The 24,172-nt window shown below is 47.0% G+C and overlaps 1 protein-coding gene and 1 pseudogene across 1 annotated transcript in view; one reads left to right on the plus strand and one right to left on the minus strand.

Annotated features, from left to right (window-relative positions):
- Positions 1-3,242: 3,242 nt before the first annotated feature.
- On the minus strand, positions 3,243-3,983 carry LOC138387094 (small COPII coat GTPase SAR1A pseudogene; annotated as a pseudogene).
- Positions 3,984-9,357: 5,374 nt separating this feature from the next.
- The window catches only part of ROR2 (receptor tyrosine kinase like orphan receptor 2), a 52,260-nt gene continuing 37,445 nt past the window's right edge, over positions 9,358-24,172 (plus strand). The window contains exon 1 of the mRNA XM_069473981.1: positions 9,358-9,458. The gene's annotated coding sequence lies outside the window, so the exon portion shown is untranslated. The remainder of the gene's footprint in view (positions 9,459-24,172) is intronic.

Genomic DNA, 24,172 nt, shown 5'->3' on the forward strand with positions numbered 1-24,172 from the left:
GTAGTTTTCTTTTTTTTTGTGGCGTCCTTTCTTGGTTTTGGTATCAGGGTTATGTTGGCTTCATAAAATGTGTTGGGGAGGATTCCTTCCTTCTTGATGTTATGGAATAATTTCTGCAGGATAGGTACCAGTTTTTCTTTATAGATCTGGTAAAATTTGGATGTGAAACCATCTGGTCCTAGACTTTGTATTGTTGGAAGGTTTTTTTATTGATGCTTCAATTTCAGTACTTGATATTGGTCTGTTCAGGAATTCTGTTTCTTCCTGGTTGAACCTAAAGAGGCTGTGTTTTTCTAAGAATTTGTCCATTTCCTCCACATTTTCAAGTTTATGTGCATAGAGATTTTTATAGTATTTACAGATGATATTTTGTATTTCTGTGATATTAGTTGTAATTTCTCCTTTTTCATTCCTAATTGAGCTTATTAGAGTCCTTTCTTTTCTGTTTCTGGTTAATCTAATGAGAGGCCTGTCAATTTTGTTTACCTTTCCAAAGAACCTACTTTTTATTTCATTAATCTTCTGTATAGTTCTTTTATTGTCAGTTTCATTTATTAATAGTTTTGCTCTGATCTTGGTTATTTCTTTTCTTCTGCTGAGTTTGAGATTGGTTTGTTCTTCCTTTTCCAGTTCCTTGATGATTCATTAGATTGCTGATTTGTGATCTTTCTGTCTTTTGGATCTAGGCATTTATGACTATGAGTTTTCCTCTGCAGACTGCTTTAGGTATATCCCACAGATTTTTATAACTTATATCCCCTTTATCATTTATTTCAAAAAATCTTTTTATTTCCATCTTAATTTTCTCTTTGACCCGACTGTCATTCAGCAGTAGGTTGTTTAGTTTCCATGACTTTTTGTAGTGATGAGTGTTTCTATTGGAGTTGCTTTCTAATTTTATTCTAATGTGGTCTGAGAAGATGCATGGTATAATTTCTATTTTTTTTTTCTGTTTTAACTTTTTATTAAAATGCTTAGAATACAGATTGACTTTCTTTTGTAAAGACTGTTTTACTCTTCCTGAAATAGGACATATGCACTCTGATAAAACAGAATGGAAAGTCTCAACTCATGGGAGTTCCCACACAAGGCTCTGATCCTGTGTTTGGAGCTAAGCTCCTCACAGCAGCTTCTTTCAGCTATCTTACTATAAGAATGGTGTTCTGTGGGACAAGAAATAGACTGATGCTAATTGACTTTTCAATCCCCTCTTTCTCCAGTGGAATAAACCACTTTCACAAGAGCTGCCCTATGTAGAACCCATAGTTTTCTAGCTTGCAACAAAGTGATTAGGGAAAAATAAGGGAAAAAACAAAAGTAAGAAAACTAACACTGAAGCAATCATACTTCTCATGTCTCCAAAGAGAGAAATATGAGTAACCTTTAACCAGAGGAAATAAAAAGGTATGCAAGTTAACTACCTAATTCATTCACGGTTAGCTAGATTTGTTCACTTAAGGCTTTAACACCTTTCCAAACCAATAATTTTGTCTTAATCCAGCCATGCTTGCTAATAAATGAAATGCATGCATTTCCCAGACATATATGTCACTGAGTCTCTGCATTCAGGACCAGGCAGTGAAAAAGTATGCTTTCCCAACAGGCCAGGACTGAAGACTAAGAATGAGAAATCCAACTAAAGAATGACACTCTCTCACCCCAGTAATGTTATCCCCAGTTTCCCTACCTCACATTAAAAAGGAATCCACTGAATTTAGTTCAATCCTCCACAAACAAGCATCATTACAATTTTCAATTTTGAGGAAACTACCTCTAATCTTTTATTAAAGGAAAAGGGAATAAAGATATCCTCTCATGTTAAGACCATCTCCTATCTTCTCATCTTTTACCACAAGGGTAGAATATAGATCAAGATCATGAAAATCCAATTTCACACATGGCACTAAGAAAAGGGAACGCTATAAAAATAATCTCCATCACCCTAGTGGGGATGCTGCTGCTTTCACACTGGGTGTTCACTGACAATAAATGATGCTGCCTCCAAAGGAACAGTTCTACAGGCAGTTTTTGAGTTAATGTCTTTCCTAACTTATTTCTAAAATGGAGAAAGGCAATTTTATACCACCCCCCGCAAAAAAATCTGGAAAAGCCACAGATGTTAACTTTTACTTTAAACACCAATGAATGAAACAGGTGACTGATAAGGAGAAAAAATTTAAGAAAAAGAGTTCATGAACAGCCAAATCAAGACTAAATTCTGCAAGTGGAAATTTTAAAGCCCACCGAGTAAATCTTTCCTAAATTCAAACAATTGCTACAATAACCCATTTTAAGTCCTCAACTCACAGAACTAAGAGCCCTTAAGCTGTTAACTTTGTCCTTTGTCCTCCTATTCAGAAAAACTTCCCCCTAGAGTCTGTGCAAAAGTAACTGAGACACATCTGCAGTATGTGACAACATGAGAGATGATCTCAACTCTTTCATGAGGTGAAAGTCACTTTTTATAATTCAAAATGAAAAAAGAAGGTGCTATAGAGAAATGAAATTTCACAACAGTATAAAAGCAAAGACTGGCTGAACTTTATAACTTTATAAGTAAAAATAATAACAACCCCCTCTGTAATTAACCCCTCCACAGTGAACAATCTACTACACATTCTGTGAGGAGCGTACCACAGTGGAAACCTGCAACTGCAAGGCCAGGGTTCTGCCCCTTTTCTAGTTCTCTGTGCACAAGGTGATGCCACCTACTAGGCAGTCGTAGAGATAGGTGAGCTCAGGGGAACTTCTCTCCCCAACTTGCTAACTCAGCAGGAGTTAAGTTCGCCCACCTGAGCCATGGCCTCCAATGTGTATCTGTCCATAAATTTATGAAGTATCTAAATACCACTCATTAGTTTAAAAAAAAAAAAAAGAATAGAAAACTCTGGACCAAGTAAATTGTGAACTCAAAAATTAAGAGGGATAACCAATTACATTAACAACACTTTCTTTAAAAAATAGAATCACTTTCTTTGAAATCAACCACAGTGGTGAGACGTGTTTTTCTTTTCAGGTGCCCCATGATGGCACACAGTTTTACCCGGCAAATTCTGCCAGTTTCCAAGTCCCGGGATCCTGACCTGCACCAGCACATGGGGCAGCGTTACCTCCCAACAGTGTGGAGAAGAGCACATGTCACCACTGGGCGATGAGAGAGTTGACAAAGACTCTTGGCTTCTCAACGCCAGACTTGGTTGGAGAGCTTTCCTTGTTGTATTAGTAAAGTTCATGAGGAAGCTGTGAATAGGATCAGTCCAGAGAAGTAAAGCTCTTTTATTTTCACTGTCCAAACATCAGTCAATGTACTGGGAGAGCCAGCGGAAACCCTCGCCGTAGCCTTGCCTCTTGAGCACACTGCACATGAGCACTTCCATGGGGCGGGCATTCAGCTCCTTCAGGGTCACATTCCCCTTTCCTGTGGTCTGTCCATAAAGCCCAAATATCTCACGGAGCTTTTCTTCACTGATTGCATCTGTTCTGTCAATTTTGTTACCCAAGATAAGGATTGGCACATTGGATATTGTTTCATCAGTCATTAAAGCATTAAGCTCAACTTTGGATTCCATGAGGCGAGAATGATCAGCACAGTCCACCAGAAAGACAATCCCATTAATTGCTGGGAGATGATTTTTCCAAACCCGTCGTGCTTGCTCATGCCCACCAAGATCAAAAGTTGTAAAAGTCATTCCAGCAATTGTCAGCTCTTCTGATGTCGGATGCAGTGTTGGAACGTGTTGGCCCAATCTGTCATCTTTGAGCATGTGAAGAAGAGTGGTTTTTCCCGCATTGTCCAAACCCAAGAATACAAGTTTTCCAGATTTCTTGTAGAGTCCTAGGAACTGGAGCACACTGCTGAAGCCATTGTAGATCCACTCGAAGATGAAAGACATTATTAATGCTTACTACGACCCGGGGAGGGGGGACTCCTCCGGCAGTGGCGGGCAGCTAAGACCCTCCTTCACGGCACACAGACCAGCAGCACCCGGCTATTTTTTAAAATTTGTTAAGACATGTTTTGTGGCCTAGGATGTGATCAATCTTAGAGAATGTTCCATGAGCTTTGAGAAGAACATGTATTCAGTGCTTTTTGGGTAGAATGTTTTATAAACGGCTGTTATATTACATCTGCTCTCTAATTCTGTTTAAATCCATTGTTTACTTATTTTCTGTTTGGAGGATCTGTCCTGTTCTGTCAGAAGGATGTTGAAGTCCCCAGCTATTATGTTGCTGCCTGATATTGCCATCTGATCTTTGACAAAGCAGACAAAAACATACACGTGGGCAGAAAGAAACCCTATTCAATAAATGGTGCTGGAAAAACTGGATAGCCACATGTAGAAGACTGGAACAGGATCTGCATCCCTCACGATTCACAAAGATCAACTCATCATGGATAATAGACTTAAACCTAAGGCATGAAACCATGAGAATTCTAGAAGAAAATGTTGGAAAAACTCTTATACATCATCCTAGGCAATGAATTTATGAAGATGACCCCAAAAGCAATCACAGCAACAACAAAAATAAATAATGGGACCTGATCAAATTAAAAGGCTTCTACACACCCAAGGAAACAATCATTAGAGCAAATAGACAACCTTCAGAATGGGAGAAAATGTTTGCATGCTATACATCGGATAAAGGGCTGATAACTAGAATCTATAAAGAACTGAAGCAAATCAGCAAGAAAAAAATCAAATAACCCCATAACAAAGTGGTCAAAAGACATGAACAGAAACTTTTCCAAAGAAGAAAGACTAATGGCCAATAAACATATGAAAAAATGCTCAACATCTCTGATCATCAGGGAAATGCAAATCAAAACCACAATGAGATATCACTTAACTCCATTGAGAATGGCTTTTATCAAAAAGTCCCAAAACAGCAAATGCTGACAATGGTGCAGAGAGATAGGAACACTCATACACTGCTAGTGGGACTGCAAACTAGTACAACCTCTTTCGAAAGTAATACGCAGATACCTCAAAGAGATCCAAGTAGAACTACCATTTGATGCAGCAATCCCATTACTAGGCATCTACCCAAAAGAACAAAAGACATTCTGTAAGAAAGACATCTATACTTGAATGTTTATAGCAGTGCAATTCACGATTGCAAAGATGTGAAAACAATCCAAGTACCCAGGAATACCTGAGTGGATTAATAAAATGTGGTATATGTATACCATGGAGTTCTACTCAGCCACAAAAAAACAATGGTGATCTAGCACCTTTTGTATTATCCTGCATAGAGCTGGAACCCATTCTATAAGTGAAGTATCCCAAGAATGGAAAAACAAGCACCACATGTACTCACCATCAAATTGGTGCTAACTGATCAACACTTAAGTGCACATGTAGAAATAACATTTATCAGAAATCAAGCAGGTGGGAGTGGGGAGGAGTGGATGGGTAAATTCACACCTAACAGGTATAATGCACACTATCTGGGTGAAAGTGAAAACTATTACAGAAAAGAAAAAAGAAAAGTCTGAATATTAATAACACAATATGTTCAAAAGAAACATAAAACCAGAATAGCTCTGCAACTCACGAAAGGGTATAAGTTGAACTTCATTAAGAAATTCTTGCTTAATAATGTCTTTGTTGTTAATGAGAGAGGAAATATTGTGATACTAAAGGAAGTGCCTGGGAATTAAAATAGACCCACTTGCTACGTTGCAGGTTTATCTTATCTTATTGATGCCATAAGCCGAGATGTCACATGAGAGGTCCGTGGCTTTTCTGTAGCCCCTCCAGCTATGACCCGCCGACTCACAAGGACGTAGTCTGGGGTGCAAGGGTGGCCACACCAGGCGGAAGCCAAACAGGCCTTCATGGGAAGAGTGACTCAGGACGGGCACCTGGGAGATGTAACTGGGTGCAGGGACCATGATCAGGCAGCAGCTGAACTGGGGTGGCAGTGATCTCTGAGGCAGGTCGTGGTGTTACAAGGTGACACAAAGTTGTTTGCTCAGCCGGGAACTGTGGCTGCCCATTACTGCAGAAGCAGGTGCTCGCTACGAGCTCCTGGTGCGACATCCGTTACGGTGGCCCCAAACTGGCAGTGACGAAATCCTTCCTCGATCCTCCCTGTCTTGAGCCATTGCCCCCTGGGCCCTCCTGCCACAGCAGTGTGGACGTGCACGGGTCTCTGCCACGTGACCCTGTCTGCTCCTGAGCCGTCCTGTCTCTAGAGGAACAATCCCAGTGGCTCTGGCGTCTTTGGGGGGTCCTCTCCCTTTTGTCCCTCAGTCATCTCTGGGATCTCTCGCATGTTCCCCATATCCTGCTCTACTTGTGGCGCCAGAGCCTCCCCCAGTCTGGGCAGTCTGACCAGTAAGCTATTCAGTGTCTGGTTTGTTAGTTACGCAGGACAGCAGACTCCTATGTAGCCTTCTTTTTTCCTTTTTGCCTGTGACAGGGCAAGAATTTGTAAAAATCTAACTATAAAATTGATGGTTATTTGAGAGGCTACATATTGTATGATTTCATTTGTACAAAATGTCCCGAGTAGCTAAATCCATAGAGACAGAAAGCAGGTCCATGGTTAACGGGGGAGGCAGGATGCGGGCCGGGGGTGGGGCAGGGCGGAGCGGTGACTGCTAATGGGAACAGGTTTATTTTGGAGGCTGATGAAATGTTCTGGAATTTCATGGTGGTGATGGTTGCACAACCTTGAGGATATACTAAAAACCACTAAATTTTGCACTTTAAAATAGTGAATTTTATGGTGTGTGAATTATATCTCACACACCATTAAAAAATCGATGTTAATTCACTGGAGAGACATTTTAAAATGAAATAAAAGAGGAAATTTTAATTTCCTGTAATTCCAGATAACAAACAGCAACATTTTGGGAGGTGTAGGGGTGCGTGTGTGGCAGTTTTTGTTGTTGCTGTTTGTTCGTTTTACTTGGTGTGTGTGTTGTGGGGGTTATTCTTAGTCCTTTTTATGGCCAGGAGAAGCCCTGCTGGGAACTGCTGAAAACATGGGGCCCTGTTCTCCCTTGTCCCCGTCCCTCGAGTGCATGTACTTCCTATCAGTCTGCGTCCCAGTTTTAGGAGGCTGCAGCATCTTGAGTGAGCACTGTCGTTCTGAGCCTAAATTTTATACAGTGTAGGAAGATGACATTTTTAAATTTCAGAATATAAATGGTGTCCATATTTCTCAGTTAGCAAGCAATAACAGAGCCTAATTTTGTTGAAACTTAAAGTGTTGATTCTAAGGGTCTCGGCAATTAGACTTCCTGAGCTTATTAGCCCTATCTGACTTGCAGAGGAGGTGAAATTCCCACATGTGAAAATGCCTCTGCTTCTGAATTGGAAGTGGACTGGGAAGAGCTCAGAATCTTTTCCACAGTGGAATTGGGCTAGGGGAGCTTATTTTTCTTCAGGGTATATATTTATTTGACTGTTTCACACCATTTGTCAATTTCTAAGCGGTTAATAACTTTTATGTCTGTTTTCAATGTGTGTACATAGTGCAAGTGTGTTTAATTTCATGTAGTCTCTCTCCATTTAAACGGTGCTGAGTGATGGTATGTGTAACACGCCAATTCAAAGTTCAGTTCAAATCCAAACTGAAGTCTTCTTTAGCAAAAATCCATTGACTGTCTTGCATAGCTTAGGCCTGCCTGTGTTCTATCACGTTGGTGCTTCTGTCTAGGCTCTAGTGAGGGGACCATTGGCCCTCCCCCGGGGTGCAGCTCCTACTGTCCCCAAGCTGTTTGTTGGGGAGATGGAGACACATGCAACTGCTGACCCAGGGGAGGCTGTGCTGATTGCCCTGGGAGAGGGTGTGGTTTGTGGGGAGATTTGGAGAATAGACATAACTTCTGAGTGGTCTGTCAGGGTCACCTTATGAAAGATGGCAAGAGAGCACGGCTTGGGAGGGCATGTTTGGACCAGAAGAGAAAAGCCACAGTGCCCGCCCATGTCCTTTACATTTGTGGGACAGGGAGTTGGCTGCTGCCAGTGGGTCTGGGGCCAGGGAGAGGAATGAGTTGCTTAAGAAAGTCTCCAATTCTGAATTTATTACCTGATTACCAGGGGCCCTCAATCTGGAGGGCAGCCCACTGAATCTGGCTACAGAAGTGTTTTATTTTGTCAGCCAGTGCTTTAATTTCTTTCTCTGCCTCTCTTTCTCTTTTTCCCTCTCCCTCCCTCCCTGGTTGAAGCTCAGGGCATCATTCACTTGTTTCCTTCACCTGTTGATGCAGCAAAGCATTTGTATTTGCTGTTCTTGGGATACGTTTAAGAATTACCTTTACTAAAAAAAACAAACAAAAAAAAAATAGATCTTGGATAAAAGCATAAATGATAACATGTTTTTACTTTTCAATTTAAATGATATGGGTCACTAACGATTAGTATCACATTTTCTGACATCTAACTATATCCCTGAGAAGACATCACTGATATTAAAGTGTAGATCCGGAATATCTTCAAAAGTTATTTAATGGAACTCATTTTATGGTCAACTGGATTTAACAGTAATGGATGTCTTATAACATGCATGTTTTTGAGGCTTTTTTGTCTTTATTTACCTGGAGTTTGTGTGTTGTACACTGCTAAACAATTTTTTTTCAAAGAGAATGAATTAGGTATGTGTGGACACTAAACGTGTTGCTCTTGTTTTTATGCATGAATGACAACCTGATTAGCACAGAAGTGTTGACTCATAATGCTTTCTCAGTCAATGCTGAGCTGCGGAATCCTGTCTTCTAAAATGTAGTGCTGAGAGTCTAAAGCAGATGTGATTTTGGCTGTTTTGTGGCTTTCAATTTTTTTTTCTCTGCTTTTATTCCTTTAGAATTCTTTTTTTTTCAAGTGTGGTAAGAATGCTTAAATTGACTCTTAAAAATTTTTAAAGTACACAATACCATATTATTAACTATAGCCACTATGTTGTACAGCAGATTTCTAGATATTGTCTATCTAGCACAGTGATAACTTTACACCTGTTAAACAGCAACTCTCCATTTTCCCTCTACCCAGCCCTGGTGACCACCATTCTACTCTCTGTTTCTAAGAGTTTGACTATTTTAGATCCCTCATATAAGTGGAGTCATGCAGTTGTTTTTTTTTTTTTTTTCCTGTGGTTGCTGGATCATAGGGTAACTCTGACATGAAACTATAAAACTCCTAGAAGAAAATATATGAAAAAACGTCATAAAAAAAAAAGAATTACCTTTACTGTTATATCAAACCTGATACTATGAAAGCCCTCTCGAAGCTACTATAATGTCTTATCCCTCTATATTTTCTGCAAACAGTGGGCAGATTCACTAGCATATCATTCTTTGCATAAAAAGCAAATTAAAGGCTCCTAAAGTGCAAACTTGTTTAATGTGTGTCCTGGTTTTTCTTTCCCAGGTGAAGTAGAGGTTCCAGATCCAAATGACCCTTTGGGACAACTCGAAGGACAGGACAGCCCGGTTCCAACTCTGAAAGGTAAGCTGGGCCACAGGTTCTCTGAGTGTCTTCAGAATGTCAGGTGGAGGGCTCCCTGCTGAGCTGTCCTTTCTACGGGGATTGGGCCTGCCTGAATTCATGGGGCGTCCCGCGGCCCTGTGCTGCCCCCTGATGGTGGGCGCGAGGGACGGCCACCTTGATTCCTGTGTTTCCTGACTCAGGAGGGCTGGCCAGGCGGCAGGTGGCAGCATGGCAGGGGACGAAGGGGCCATGGGGTGGTCAGGGGGCCCAAGGGGAGCCTTAGGATCTGGGCTGTTCTTGGCCACTAAGCAGCCTGCTGGCAAGCGACTGCCTTCTAGGCTTCTCTTTCTGGATATGACTCTTCAGCGGCATCTCAGGTGGGCGGGCGGCCCTCCTCCTCACTGCCACCGCGGAAGCGGTTCTTTCTGCCTTGTCCCTTCAGCCCTTCCCTGAGGTTTGCTGTCAGCGCCATGCTCACGTGGCACACTTGGTGGGCATCCTAGATTTGTAGCCTGCGCAGAATTCTCAAACTTCCCTCAGGTGCGGACCTGTTATTTGAGGCAGTGATGCCTTTCCTAACTCACACACTGTCACCTTATTATATTCATAGATTGTCTCAGTCAGCTCGGCTGCCAGAACAAAACACCACAGACAAGGTGGCTGAAACAGCAGACGTTTCTCTTTCCACTTCTGGAGGCTGGAAGTCTGAGATCCGGGTGCTGGCAGGGCGGGTTCCGGTGAGGGCCTCTTCCCAGCTGTGGGCAGCCCTTCTCACTGCGTCCCCACGTGGGGCGAAGAGAGTTCTGATTCTGCCTTTGTGAGGACATTGAGCCCATCATGAGGCCTCACCTCCTGACCTCTTCTAATCCTAATCACCTTCCAAAGGCCCCACCTGCCAATACCATCACCCTGGGGGTTAGGCTTCAGTATATGGATTTTGGGGGAACACACTCAGTCCCGAACAGTCTGTTGTCAGAACGGACACTGTGTTTCTGCTCGGTCTGAAGAGCAGCTCTGAGAGCCATAGCCATTTCCCAGCCAAGCCGGCTTCCGCCGCCCGTCCCGGCACGTGAGGAGTCCCTAAATGTTGCCGCCTGGTGTCTGGAGGCTTCTTTGAGAGGACTTTGCCTTCTGTAGGATGTTAGATATATCCAGCACATGTGACTGTCTGGCAGCCCTTGTGCAGTGACCCTGGCCCTGCTGGCAGGCCCCAGCTGTGTGTGAGGGGGGTGCTTTACCAGGAAAGGGATGCCCTGTCCGGCCCGAGGGCGTCCACTGTCCTCCAGGTGAGACTCAGCGCCCGAAGGCACAAAGGCCTGTGCCCTGTGAGCTTTTTTAGTGCTCTGGGCCTTGGAACCATGTTTCCTTGAAAGGAAACACAGGCTTGTTTGTTTGTTTGTTTTTTGTTTTGAGACAGAGTCTTGCTCTGTCACCCTGGCTAGAGTGCAGTGGTGTCATAGCTCACACAACGCCTGGCTAATTTTTCTATTTTTTGTAGAGATGGGGGTCTCACTCTTGCTGTTGCTCAGGCTGGTCTCAAACTCCTGACCTCAAGGGGTACTCCTGCCTCGGCCTCCCAGAGTGCTAGGTTATAGGCGTGAGCCACTGCGCCCAGCCAGAAAGATAGTTTTTGATGGTTAGATTTTCACTCGTGTCTCCAAAGCCTGCCTTAACCCCAGTGCAGATGGTCTGCAGGTACTTGCTGGTCACCCTGCAGCCAGCGCTGCACGCGGTCCTGGGACACGGTGGTGGGTGGAGAGTGTGCCTCCTGCCTCTCCGGCTGTGGGGTCTGGGAGAGTCAGCACCCTGAAGGAACTGTCACGTCATTGCAACATTTTGAGTAGTGTGGTGAGTAGCCCAAAGGAAGAGGTCAGGTTTCAGGGGCCAGCTGCAAGAGAAGGGCGAGTTGAAGCGGGGCAGACGTTGTGCGGCTGTCTGAAGAGTGAGGGTGGGGGAGGCAGCACAGGGAGCCTGGGACGGGCCCGGAGGCAATGCAGCGGGGGAGACCTGGCCGGGGGCAGCAGCCTCAGAGTCTGAGTCAGCGTCTCAGCATAGCAGCCACACCTGGCTCTGGAAATTTAAGTCAATTTAGAATAAACACAATGAAGGACTCAGCTCCTCAGTGGTACTAGCTTCATTTCAGTGTGGGGAGAGGCTCCCATAATAGGCAGTACAGGTCTAGAAAGTTCCAGCCCCACAGGAAGCTCAGGCAGGCTGCCCTGGGCTACATCATGCACAGCTCTTTGAGTCCCAAGAAAAATGTATATTTTATTGTAAGTTGTTGGGGGCGTCTGGCCGGGGAGTGTTGGCGGGGGGCCAGGTGGGGAGAAGCAGACAGACCACAGTAATGGTGCAGCACCAACCTGTAGTCATTCTATAGACTAATATTTGCTCCGAAAAATGTGTTGCAACTCTGTGTTTCAGATGTGCTGCAAACCTCTCCCCCAAGGCCAGGGTGGGGGCTGGCGGGAGCTCTGCAGAGGCTCCTGGACAGGGACCACAAGCGGCTTGGGGCAGGGGGGAACTGTTCTTCACAGGGAGCCTCATAGAAGCACCCTGCGGGCGGAAACAGCTGCAGGGTTCGCGATGCACTTAGGAAAATGCATTTGCTTATGGAGGTAAAGAAATGACCATCTACTAAAATTTAACAGAAATTTTTATTTCCATTCAGCCACAAGTTCCCAACATTTATAAGTCAACATCAGTGCATTAAGGTAGGATTCTTTTACTTCCACTTTTGGTATTCAAGCAACTTCTCAAGCTTAGAATAGGATGCTCTCTAACGTGTGTTTTGTTTATCTGGGATTTGATTGCTTCCTGACTTTTTTGTTTTTGTTAATTCACAAGTGATTGGGTTAAAAACCATGTGTGTTCCGTGTGTTTCCAATGCCAAAAGAAGTTGTAATCAGAGTTTGGAAGTTTGCCTTGGGTCTCTCCAAGGCATAAAAACTCGGATTACAATGGTAACCGGTCAAGTGGCCGTGCGTGTGTGTGTGTGTGTGTGTGTGCGCGCGCGCGCGCCTGCACAACTACAAAAGGGCAGTGCAAAAAGGAAGCAAAGAGCCCCAGGACGCTGGGCCATGTGTCTCGGCAGTGGCCTGTGGTGCAGCCCAGCTGCTCTGAGCCGGGCTTGCTCGCAGGCAGTGCTGTATGAGTGGTGGCTTCACCTGGCCCAGGGGCCTGGCCCTGGGTGTGGTGCTGCTCTGCCTGGTTGCCAGACGGGAGCACCCCGGACACCTCGGCTGTAGGAGGGATGAAAGGCCTGCTTAGCTCGCTACAGGCACCCAGAGGCAGTAGCTGATGCTGTTGCCATTTGTTAACATCACAGTCATCACTCTCGGTGGCTCCATCAGCACCCTAGGGGGATGGGATCCATAGTAAAACCCCCCACCTCCACCCCCAAGGAGTCTCAGGCTGGCCTTAGGCCCTGTCTTTCCCTTGTCACCTAATTCTCTGGTTTTGTAGTGTGGTTCTACTCTCCTTTGAGTTATGGGTCATGCACAAAAGGGCCTTACTCCACCCTTCCTTTCTCCTCCCATCAGTGAGCGAAGGAGTTGGCCTGGCAGTACCATTCATCATTCCTGCACTTTTGTGCTAGAAGAGCTTCTGAGAGTGTCACTGCTTGGCCACATTTGGCTTAAATTAGATCTATAAAGTAATACTAGCTGACTGTACTATATTAGCTATTTCTTTAGTCCAGTCGCCATTGATGGTGCACATGCATCTGTGAACTCCCTGGCAGGGGACACTGGCTGAGGGCCAGTCCTTCAGTGATGTGGCAGCTTCATTTTGGCCTCAGCAAAACAGGTTCTGAGAATCAGCTGCAAAAAGCGTTTTTGTTTAGATGCACTGTGCCAGTATTTAGCACATGGCATATATTTGGTAGTAGGTATTGAGACAGAGAGAGACAGAGAGATCCAAGAGCAAAAAGCCCATGTGGAAGAGAAAATGAACACTAAGGATGTGATTTTCAACCCTGGTGATCAATGGGGTGACAGATGTCACAGCTAGATCACCCTCACATCCAGAATGTGATTTTCAGACGAAAAGTTTTCCTCTAATTTTCACACGCCAAAGTACTATCATTGTTAGGACTAAAGGCAACTTTTCAACTTGGTTATAGCATCAGGTTAACGAGCGCATGGATGTTTGTATCCCCTGTTATATGAGACATATAGTGTACATACATACACACGTACCTGTAGTTAATAATTACTGCTGTCATATTACTTAGAAAACCTTACGTTTGACTTAGAAACCATTGCTTTTGTCCCAAGCCTGTATTTTAGATGCATGTGTAATAAATACAGCTTGTGCTTTGTAAAAGCAGTACTTTGGGATGATTGTGGGAAGTGGATAATTTCTGGAGGCCAGGGTGGGGTGACGAGGGCTCGCCCGGCTGCTGGCCTCCTGTGGCCTCCTGTGTTCTGCTGGGGCCAGAGCAGACCCGGTGAGCTGTGAGTCCCGTCTCAGGAGAAGAGCTGCTCGTCGTCCATGCGGCAGCCAGAGGGCACTTCCTCCCTCTGCCCCGGGAGGAAATGTGGTGGTGGCAGGTGCTCTCACGCAGGTGTTGAACCGGGGGCCGCTTCACTAGGCTGTCCCCTGCTGCTTGGGTCCTGCCTCACTGCGGTGCTGAGCCTACATTTTCTTGGAAAGAGAAAACAGAGTCAGCAGAGTTCACGGTGTTGACTCGGAGACCAGGCCTGTTGCTCTCTGTTTACTAAGCGTCGGTTTCCCAACTCATGTAGGTCTTACGGGTTGATTAGCAAATATGCTGCATGTGTTTCTTGTTTATTCTGGAACTCTTGGCATGAGTGTGTGTGTGTGTGTTGGTTTAACATAGGTTTAACATATGTTTAACATAGAGTGAGGGTCTTCAGGCCTAATCAGATAGAAAATGAAAATAGCATCTTGGTTGCAGACACAGTGTTGAGAACTGTGAATTCTGTGACGGAGACATGAGCTCGGCATCAGCGTGCGCGTGCGGATCTCCCGCTGAGTTTCTCCTGGCCAGTGACGGAGACGTTCCCCAGGTCCAACTTCCTAACCTGCAACAGGGGAAGAGTGGACATCAGTTCTGATTACGCAGGGGGGTGGCAGCGTGTGGCAGACGCTCACCCATGCTGGGCTCCAGGAGGCATTGTTGTCCCTGCGCTAGTAGTCCCCGTTGAATGGGGGGCTCCCTAGAGCAGGGTGTGTTCCAAGTGCCCAGACCAGGGCGCGAGAGGCGTCCTGCCCATATCCGGTGCATCTGTGGCGGCCCCGTGCTGACCATCAGCAGGCAACCCAGGGTGGAGAACACTGAGGGATGCCTCCCTCCTGCCGGGTAGATGGAACCTATCCCCAGAGTTCTTTTCATCTTGTCAACATAAGGAATAAACACAGGTGGGGCTGAGGTTTACCAGACACCCACAAGGGGGACTTGAGCAGGGGAACCTGGTGCGGTCAGGGCCACCACTCAGGCACACCCTGCAATGGACTCTTCTGTTACTCCTTAATAATCTCTCTGCAAAGGGAGAACAGGCAGAGTCTAGACACAGAGAGAAACTAAGAAAAATGATGTGAAGAGCACGGTGCTACGGAAATGCACAGGGAATTGGGGCTGGCCCTGCACCAAGCCTTCATTTATTCAGCAAGTGTTTGTTTATTGAAGCCCACCCACCTCATGCCGGGCCCTTGGAGTCCCTGGAAACATCTCAGTATGGAGTGGTGAGATGCCTGCCTCTCTTGGGCTCACCAAGTGTCCCCCCAAGTCAGCAGAGACAAGTGAGTGGGCAGCACGACAACCTCAAATGGCGAAGGCTGTGGAGCGAGGTGGAGCCAGGGCAGGGTGAGCGGTGGTGGCCGTGGCCAGCGGAGTGGCCTGGGAGGCCGAGCCCCGGCAGTGTGAGGACACAGGGGCAGCCTCTGGCAAAGGCCCCACGGCTCAGACTGTTCCAGGCAGGAGGGGACGTGGCAGAGGAAGGCCAGGTGGGACAGAGGCCACCGAAGGGCATCCCACATAGAGCACCTGCTCATCGCGTTGTGTGCTTGGGGACCCTCCAGGGCAGCTCTGAAGGTGTGACCTGAAGGGTGTGGGGAGGCAAAGGACGAGGTGGCCTCAGAGGATGCAGGATGGGCTCCAAGTTCACCTTGTGGCGTTTCAGCCCGGGGGGCGTTGGCCAGGCTGGCGTTGGCCAGGCTGGCCTTGGCCAGGCCCTTTTGGGGTAGTCTCTGAGATGGAGCTGTCAGAACTGTTTGGAGGTGCCCTGCTCCCAGAGGTGCAGCGAAACATCCCCTCCGGCGTGTGGGTAGACACACGACGGACAGCCCCAGTCTGTGACACCAGCACCTTCAAGCAGAGGGGCTGTCTTGGAGCCTCTCCTCAGCTCAAAGCCCATGGGGCCGGCAGGTCCAGGGCAGCTCTCAGGACCCCCAGCTCATTTTCAGAAGCAATGAGAACACCAGGAGCCTGGCGGGGCCCACAGGCCATGGGCTCAGAGCTCATTTCCCAGGGCATCGTGGGCTTGGCTGAATCAGTGTCCACGTCCACACCCACCCTTGTCTGGGGATTGCCAGGAGCACGTTGTGTATCTGGGCAAAGAGCAGAAGTCCTTGGGGAATGAGGGGAGGGTGTGGCCTCCTCGTCCAGCGTGCTCAGCCTGCCCAGCACGAGGACCAGAGAGAAGGGAGGCCTCCCCGCTGGGTCACTCTCAAGGTCCGGGCCAGCAGCTTGCAGCCCCAGCCAGGTGTCTGCCCTGGGGATGCCCACAGCTGACCTTTCCCCAAAACGTTTCCCAACATCCTTTGAGCAGAACCGACATAGGGTTTCCGGGTCTGAGCCTAGCACCACGCTTGAGGGTGAAGGCTATGCGTGGAGCACCGTGGCCCACACGGGGACGCCTGTCCTGCTGCTGCCTGTGGATCTGCAGTGCCTGTCGGGCATCTGGATCCAGACAGGCTGAATGGTCTCGGGAGAAAACTCCAGCCCACAAATAGGAGATCTCAAAGGATGCCCAGTCGGCTGTTCAGGGCAGAGTTTGGGCTGCGCATCTGAGACTGCCTTGAGGCATGCAGGGACCCATCGTGGCCTCCTGCCATCAGTGCGCCAGTTTCTGTCTCTGTGTCTTCCCTTCTCTTTCTCCTTCTTCCCTAGAGTGTTCCATCAGCCCCTCTTTCTCCCAGGGGTAGCGTCTGACGGCCTGCGCTTCAGCGGGGTGGGGTCACTACAGTGGCCTGCCAATGCCCTCTGTCTCGGTGACCGTTGCTGCTCCTGCTGCAGGTGACAGAGACAGCAGTAATTCTCCCTTAGCTCGCTGGCTTTGAGACCGTATTGCAGTGGGCTGTGCACGTCTGTCTGTCTGTGTCCATCCTGGGAGGGTGGTGGTGCCTGTGTGTGCACGAGCCACGTCCTGTCCCCTCACCCAGGTGTGGGTGTCACCCTGTGCATAGGTTGTAGTTTGTCAGGCTGTCTGCTTCCTTCTCCAGCCTTCTTCCTTTCTTCTTCAATCCCTCTATCCCTCAAACCCTATAGAGGTTTTCCCTGGGGCTGTCATGACAAAGCCTGCCTCTTGGGTGCCTTAAAATGCCAGGAATGTGTTCTCTCACGGTCTGGAGCGCCAAGCTGTGGGCAGGGCAGGTCCTTCTGAAGGCTCTGAGGGCAGCCTGTTCCCAGCATCTGTGCTTCGTCCCTTCAGATTCCGCCTCCTTCTGCACACAGCCACCTGCCCTCTGTGAGCTTGTGCCTCAGTTTCCCCATTCTTATAAGGATGCCAGTTGTTGGATTAGGGCTTACTCTAAGCACGTATGCCTCGCCTTGACTCGATTGCATCAGCGATGACCCTATTTCCAAATGAGGTCACATCACAGGTTCCAGGGTTAGGACTGCAATGCGTCAGCTTGGGGGACACAGTTCACCCCATGGCACGCTGTGTCTCTCCACAGGTGCAGACACTGTCACATACTTGCTTTCCTCTCTCGGGGGCCTTTGCCTCTCATTTGCCCCATTCCCCTCGCTCTCTCCGACTCCTGTCCTTTCTGGGGCCGCCCCGTCGTCTGCAGTGAGGCCTGTGCGGACCGCCAGAGGCCAGCAGGGAAGCCGGAGCACAGCGGCTCACTGCTCACTGCCCACAACTGATTTATTGACCTGCGATGTTTTCTTCAGGAACAGCAGTTTTATGTCCCCCCTACAGCTTCCCACCTGCCCTTCCAGGACATTCGTCTGTTTTATTTCCCACTAATCAAAGGCCCGTGCCCCCAGTGCGTAAGGCTTTCTGTGTCTCCTGCCCAGACCCGTCAGCGTGGCCTGGGAAGGACGCGGGTCCTCAAACGCCTCAGTCACCTGACCCAGCTGGCAAGTGCTTATGGTCGGTTGGGGTGTGAGAGTCGCTGGTGGCTGATATGACTGTGCTTGCTGAGGCAGAGTGGACGGGGCCCTCCTGTTACCTTTGCCTCCAGGTGTGTTTCAGTGCTTGGAGTCAGCTCCACTGTCCAGAGTTTAGGGGTGCACGGAGAGCTGGCCTGTGCACTGGGGAGATGAACCCCTCAGCATCGGTTGTTGAAGCTGCACCGCTGTGAGGAAGGAGAACTCTTTTGGATCGACTGAAAGGGAAGACTTCCGCTCTCCGCAGCGCCGGGGAGCTAGGCAAGTGCTCAGACATGGCTGGCTCCTCCGATCCTGTGAAACTGTCTGGAGAGGTTGGGGCAGCCCCGAAGGGCCGTTCCTGGAAGCTGGAGGGAAGCCTAGAAAACGCCTGGCACAAACCCCTTGCTTTGCACACATGGGAAGTGAAGCCAGGCGAGGGTAAATGGCCATAAACTAAGCACAGGGGAGAAGGGTATGTTGTGCTTAATCTCCAGAGAGCTTTTGTATTTGACCCCTGGAGAATCGATAATGGTGAAAATAGTGAACCAAACTAATTTAGCAGCCCTCCCACATAAATCACACACAGGTACTCAATAAAATATTAGTAAAAGATGTAAATGCTTATATGAACTTGCAGGAGAGATGGAGAAATGCCTGGGAGCCAGGACTAGAAGGGAAAAGAATCAGAACTGGCAGCCGGGGCCGCTGAGGTGCCTGCGGCGTGGCCCTTTCCCAGGGCCTCGGTTCTGATGGCGTTGTGCATTTGCCACGTGGGCTCGCCCACCCAGGACAGTGGTGTCACCACCTGGCCTGGCACAGAGTGGTCGTGTCGGTGGTTCCAGAGCCCAGACAGCACCAGGAGGCTGTGGCCCCCGTGGACCCGCCGGGACTTCACCGTCAGAACAGCCTACAGGACACAGGCCGCACTGCAGAGCAGCACTGGGCTGAGATTAGACAAAATAAATACGTTCAAGTTACCGATTTCACTTGGAATTGGATGTATTGTTTCCTTCAGTCGGGAGAAATAAGAGGTTAGGATAAAAATCAAGTTTGGTTTTTGGAAAATAAAAGAATTTACATTTCTTGTAACCTCGTATAAGGCCTCTGAAATACCCTCCCTGTTACAGAAACTATTCTTTCTGCTGGGCCCAGTTTCGTCAAGAGCCTTGGGTTTCAACAGCCAGCAAGGTGGGAACCCCCGGGGCCCACGGAACTAAGGCGTTGTAGACAAGCCCCACGAGCCGTGTCCTGGAAAGCGGGCTGGACCTGTCTCGACTTGTCCGCCCAGGGAAGTGAGAGGACAGCTGGCCTCTCCCCTGGCTCCAGGTGGGAACCACAGAAGCCTTTTCCATGGGAAATAAAGCCTGGCCCTGCACCTCCGGAAAGCAGGCTTGTGTAACCAGACTGTGGTGGGAAATCCCAAGCCAAAAAGCTAACAGAAAGCTTGGCGCTGCCTGTCAAAGGAACCCAGTCCTCGAGGGACCCCACGGAAGAAACAGCCTCAGGATGCAGATGGCAACGCGGTCCGGGGGCTGCGGGAGGAGGGCCGAGCCAGTACACAGCGAAGCCAGAGGATTAAAGATAAAAGAGGAAATAGGAGCCGCACAGAAGAAAGGGCAGTGGTGGATTTGAGAGGGAACCACACAGACTTCTAGGAATGAAACATGCAGTCCACAGAACCTGGCGAGTAGGCTACAGAGCAGATGGCACACAGCTGAGAGAGAAAAGGGCAGGGAATATAAGAAAGTGGTAAAGAGCACAGAGGAACCATCGTACAAAGAAGACCGGCATGTATCTAGAAGGAGATCTCAAAGGAGAAATGAAGGGAGAGAGATGATATTTCATAAAATACTGATAGAGAATTTTATGGAATTGATGGAAGGCGGGAATCTTCAGATTGGAGGAAGGGCACTGAGACCTGAGGGAGATAGATGAAAAGTCAATTTACACTTAGTGATAGATATTTTGGAATGGCAGAGACAAAGGGAAAATGTTAAAAATAGCCCAAGAAGGGAAATTCACATCACCTGCAAAGGAACAAGACTGCAGGACTTTCAACAGTCACCACAAAAGCCAAAAGACAGTAGTGTCTAAGAATTCCATACCCAGCTAAATATTATTCAAGTGTGAAAGTTTCACATATTTTTAGAACAAAACTAAGAGTATTTACAACCTCAGTCCTTTACCCAAAGAGTGAGTGTGATTCAGAAAGAGCTCAATTGAACCTGGGAGAAGGAGTGAGATGTAAGAAGTGTTGGTGCGGAAAAAGGAGGCAAACAAGTTGGCAGATCTGAATAAATTCTACTTGGAAAAAATCAGTAAGAATAGTGGCCACTGGAGACTTAAAAACAGGGTGTAACGAAGCAGGTCAGACCAGTGTGTTTGTGTGGGGGGCGGTGTATGCATGTGTGTGAGTGATTGTAGCTCGTAGCATTTAAAGGTTCTTGTATTTGGGAGACTCTGTCAAATTAGGTGTGCCTATAAGAGGTAGTGCAGCTAGCCAGCTCAGTATAACTTCAAATAAGCAAAGAGAGAAAATGGAAAATAAAAAAATCCAGTAGAAAATATGACAGGAGAACTAAAAGGCAATGTGAAAACATTAAAACCGAAACTCACCCAGTTAAAAACCTCATAGATTAATACCTAGACTCATAAATTGACACGTAAAATTATTGCCACTTACCAGATTTGTGTCTAATACAGATTCATAAAAATGATAAAGATGTTAAAAAGATAAGAGTAGGATTATATTAACCAAAAGTACCCTGAGGTAGCTGTAATATCAGACAAAATGGTCTTTTAGACAAAACCATCACATAGTGATATAAAGACCAGTGTAATAAACCTGAAGTTGAATGCACTCAGCTCTATAATTTCCAATATATAAACACAACTTGAAAGAATGAATACGCGTCTCATTGAAACTAGTAGATAAGCATATTAAAAACTTTTACAACACAATGGGCAGGCTTGATCTAATGGGCATGTATAAACCTTGCAGTGAAAGTCAGAGAAAACACACTCCTAGCAAGCAAATGTGGACCCTCTGCGGGAATTGACCTGCCAGGCTGCGAATCTCAGTGGCACCAAGGAATTGTCATCACACAGACCAGGTTCTGTGACAACAGTCTGATTAAAGCACACTTGTAATAACTAATAGCTAGGAGAAAAGAATCATCAGACAAGTTATAATTTATTGGATGGCTACAGAGGAAGTTGAAGGAAAATTTGGCATTTAATATATACATTAGAAAAGGAAAATGCTGGAAAACTAATTAAGTACAGAAGTTATAAAAGGGGAGCGATGCGTACTGTTCTCTGGAGAGGAAGAAAGGCCGGAGCAGGCTGTGACTGCATTCTAGAATGTCTTAATGGTGTCCTGAGTCAAATACATGAAAGCCTTAGCGTCAAATCTTGATGTTTTGTGAGGGGATATCTATCATATTAATACCAATATTTCTGCATGTTTGGAATATTTCAGAATTTAAAATTTTTAAATCAAAAACAATCTTAAGCAAAATAATTAGGCAAGAGAAGAGAGAGGGGAGGTTTGAATTTGAAGGCAAAAAGGCTATGTTATTGTTATTTGAAGAAGATGATATCTGTGTAGAAAATCCAAGACAATCAATTCACAAGCTGTTATAACTAATAAGATAGCTCAGTAAAGTGCCAATTTAAAAGAAAAATATGTACGATAGATAGAATGACACCCCCTCCCCAAAGTTGTCTGTGTTCTAATCCCTGGGACGTGTTACTTAATCCACATGTTACCTTGCATGGCACAGGGCATTTGCGGACACGACTGAACAGAGGATTTTGAGATGGGAAGATGACCCTGGCTTGTCCGGGTGGGCCCGGTGCAGCCACAGAGGTCCTGAGGGAATGGAGGCCAGAGGGCCAGATTCAGTGGTAGGACACAGGTTGGAGTGGTGCAAGCCTGGGGCCACTGCCGAGGAGTGAGGGTGGCCCCTAGCAGCTGGGAATGGCAAGGGACAGACTCTGGCCAGGGCCTCCAGAAGGAGGCGGCGCTGCCCACACGTTGATGTTAGGGTTTCTGAGCCCACAGCTGTAAGATAATAAATTTGTGTTGTTTTAGGCCACTACAGTTTGTGGTGATTTGTTACAGAAGCCATAGGAAATTAGTATAGTATAGAGAAGATTGCTATCTAGTAGTTTTACTATAAACCTTAAACCATTTAGACAGAAATATTAATAATAGAAATAAAACCAATTTACAATAGTAAAGAAAATAAAAGAATAGTTAGAAATATATCTAAAAATAAATGTGAAAATCTATATGAAGAAATTTATAAAACTTTTTCTAAATAGTTAAGAAGATCTGACATGGATGCTTAAACCATGCTATCTCAACATCACCAAGAGGGCAGTTTTATACAAATCACCTACAAATGCAGGTCTTTCTTCATCAAAGTACTATTGTTATTTATTTATTTTTATTGAGATAGGTCCTTGCTATGTCGCCCAGGGTAGAGTGCAGTGGCGTCATCACAGCTCAACAGCAACCTCCAACTCCTGGGTTCAGGCGATCCTCCTGCCTCAGTCTCCCGAGTAGCTGGGACTGCAGATGTGTACCACTATGCCCAGCTAATTTTTCTAGAGATGGGGTCTCACTCGTGCTCAGGCTGGTCTCAAGCTCCTGGCCTCAAGTGATCTCCCACCTTGGCCTCCCAAAGTGTTAGGATTATAGGTGTGAGCCAACGCACCCAGCCAAAGTACTGTTTTTTTTTAAATGGAACTTATTAGGATGATTTTAAAATCTAGAAGATAAAAATTGAGAAAATTGCCCCCAAAAGTAATAGTTGTTGTTATTGATGTCAAAACATACTTCAGTCATCCTAATTTAACAAATGTGATGTAGCTGTAGCAACAGGCCAGTGGATCAGCGGAAATGAATACCTTCTTCTAGATGGGCAGCCAGGGAGTGCCTTCGATGGAGGTGGCATTTCTGGCAGACCTGACCCTTGAGAAATAGCAAAGAACACCGAGGAGAGCTGGCCAACTGAAGAAGGACCCAGCTCGGTGTGCTTTAGGGAGAGCAGGGACTGCCCCACCAGTGGGGGAAGAAGGGGGAAGGATAGAGAAGATTCAGGAAGGCTGATACCATGGATATAAATTATTCTCCATTACTGTCTTCCTGATTTCTTCCTGAAGGCTCAGTTTTGCTCACCTACTTAGGGAGAGAGCCGTGAATTTAGCAAGTTGCCTGGCTGCCGGCTGGTGCTTCTGGTCCCGCCGAGCTTCGGCACTGTGTGAAGGAGGCTGCGTCAGGCCAGGGGCAGGACTTGGAGCCACCCAGAAGGCCCTGCCTGCTCTGTGCCCGGCTAGGCGGGCCTCGGGGTGCCTCTGCGTCGCCGCCTCCCCAGGTAGAGCATGGCCATTTAGGAGCGTCTTTTCAGTCTTAGTCTGAGCCTAGTTTGGCCAGAACACAGAGAAGTGATGCGCTGGGATAGACAGCCCAGACTATATAGCAAAGTCACCACTTCTTATTGTCAAATCAGAATAGATCTTGTGTTCCACAAAGGTAGAAAGGCGTGGGGTCGGGGAGACAGGGGCTTCGGGAGTGCAGGTCTCCGCAGCCTCCTGCGGGGCTGAATGAATGCAGAGGGTACACCCAGAACTCCACCCTGCGTTACTCAGCCCGTGTTTTCAAGGGGTTGTCCTCCGCATTGCCATTGCCTTCCAGCTTTGTGTCATCTGTAAGAATTACCTTCTGCAACTTAATCCAGCACATTGAGAAGGGGTGGCTAGGAGAGAATCAGGCAGAATCTAGTGATGTTATTGATAATGGTCATCAGTAGTAATCACTGCTAACCAGTGACTGTTCTGCAGACAGAGAGCTGTCCACTGTCCCTGTGAGTGAAGACCGTCAGTTCACCTGGAAGTCCTCGGCCTGGCTCTCTCCCCAGCCACCTCCAACTGCCCAGCACCTGGGGACCAGCAGCCATCCTACAACACTCATACCCATGGGAAATCCTATAATTTTCCAGTTGAATCAGTAGCAACAGATACATGCCGTCTTTCAATGTCATTTAAAAAGAAAGGATCAGAGCCGACCAGAAAAACCGAAAGATTCAGAATCTATTTTGAAGTCATTTTCAGATTACTCTCTTATTTTAGTTTTATCTGATGTAAGTTCATCTCTTGGTGGTTGTCGCGTCTAACATTAGTTTGCCTTATGTGGAATGGCATGTTAGTTTGCATGCTCACCTTGTGAGAGAGTGGTCCTCCAGCCCCGACCGCACGGGCACACCCCCACACACTGGCCAGCATTTCCAGCTCCCTTTTTGGGAGCAGCACCTGCTGCTCAGGGGCTTCTGTGACCTTGTGTTCCCTCCTGCACGTGAGCCCTGGCTGCTCCCACCTGTGC

Source organism: Eulemur rufifrons, chromosome 7, assembly GCF_041146395.1.
Source record: "Eulemur rufifrons isolate Redbay chromosome 7, OSU_ERuf_1, whole genome shotgun sequence".
Taxonomy (NCBI): Eukaryota; Metazoa; Chordata; class Mammalia; order Primates; family Lemuridae; genus Eulemur; species Eulemur rufifrons.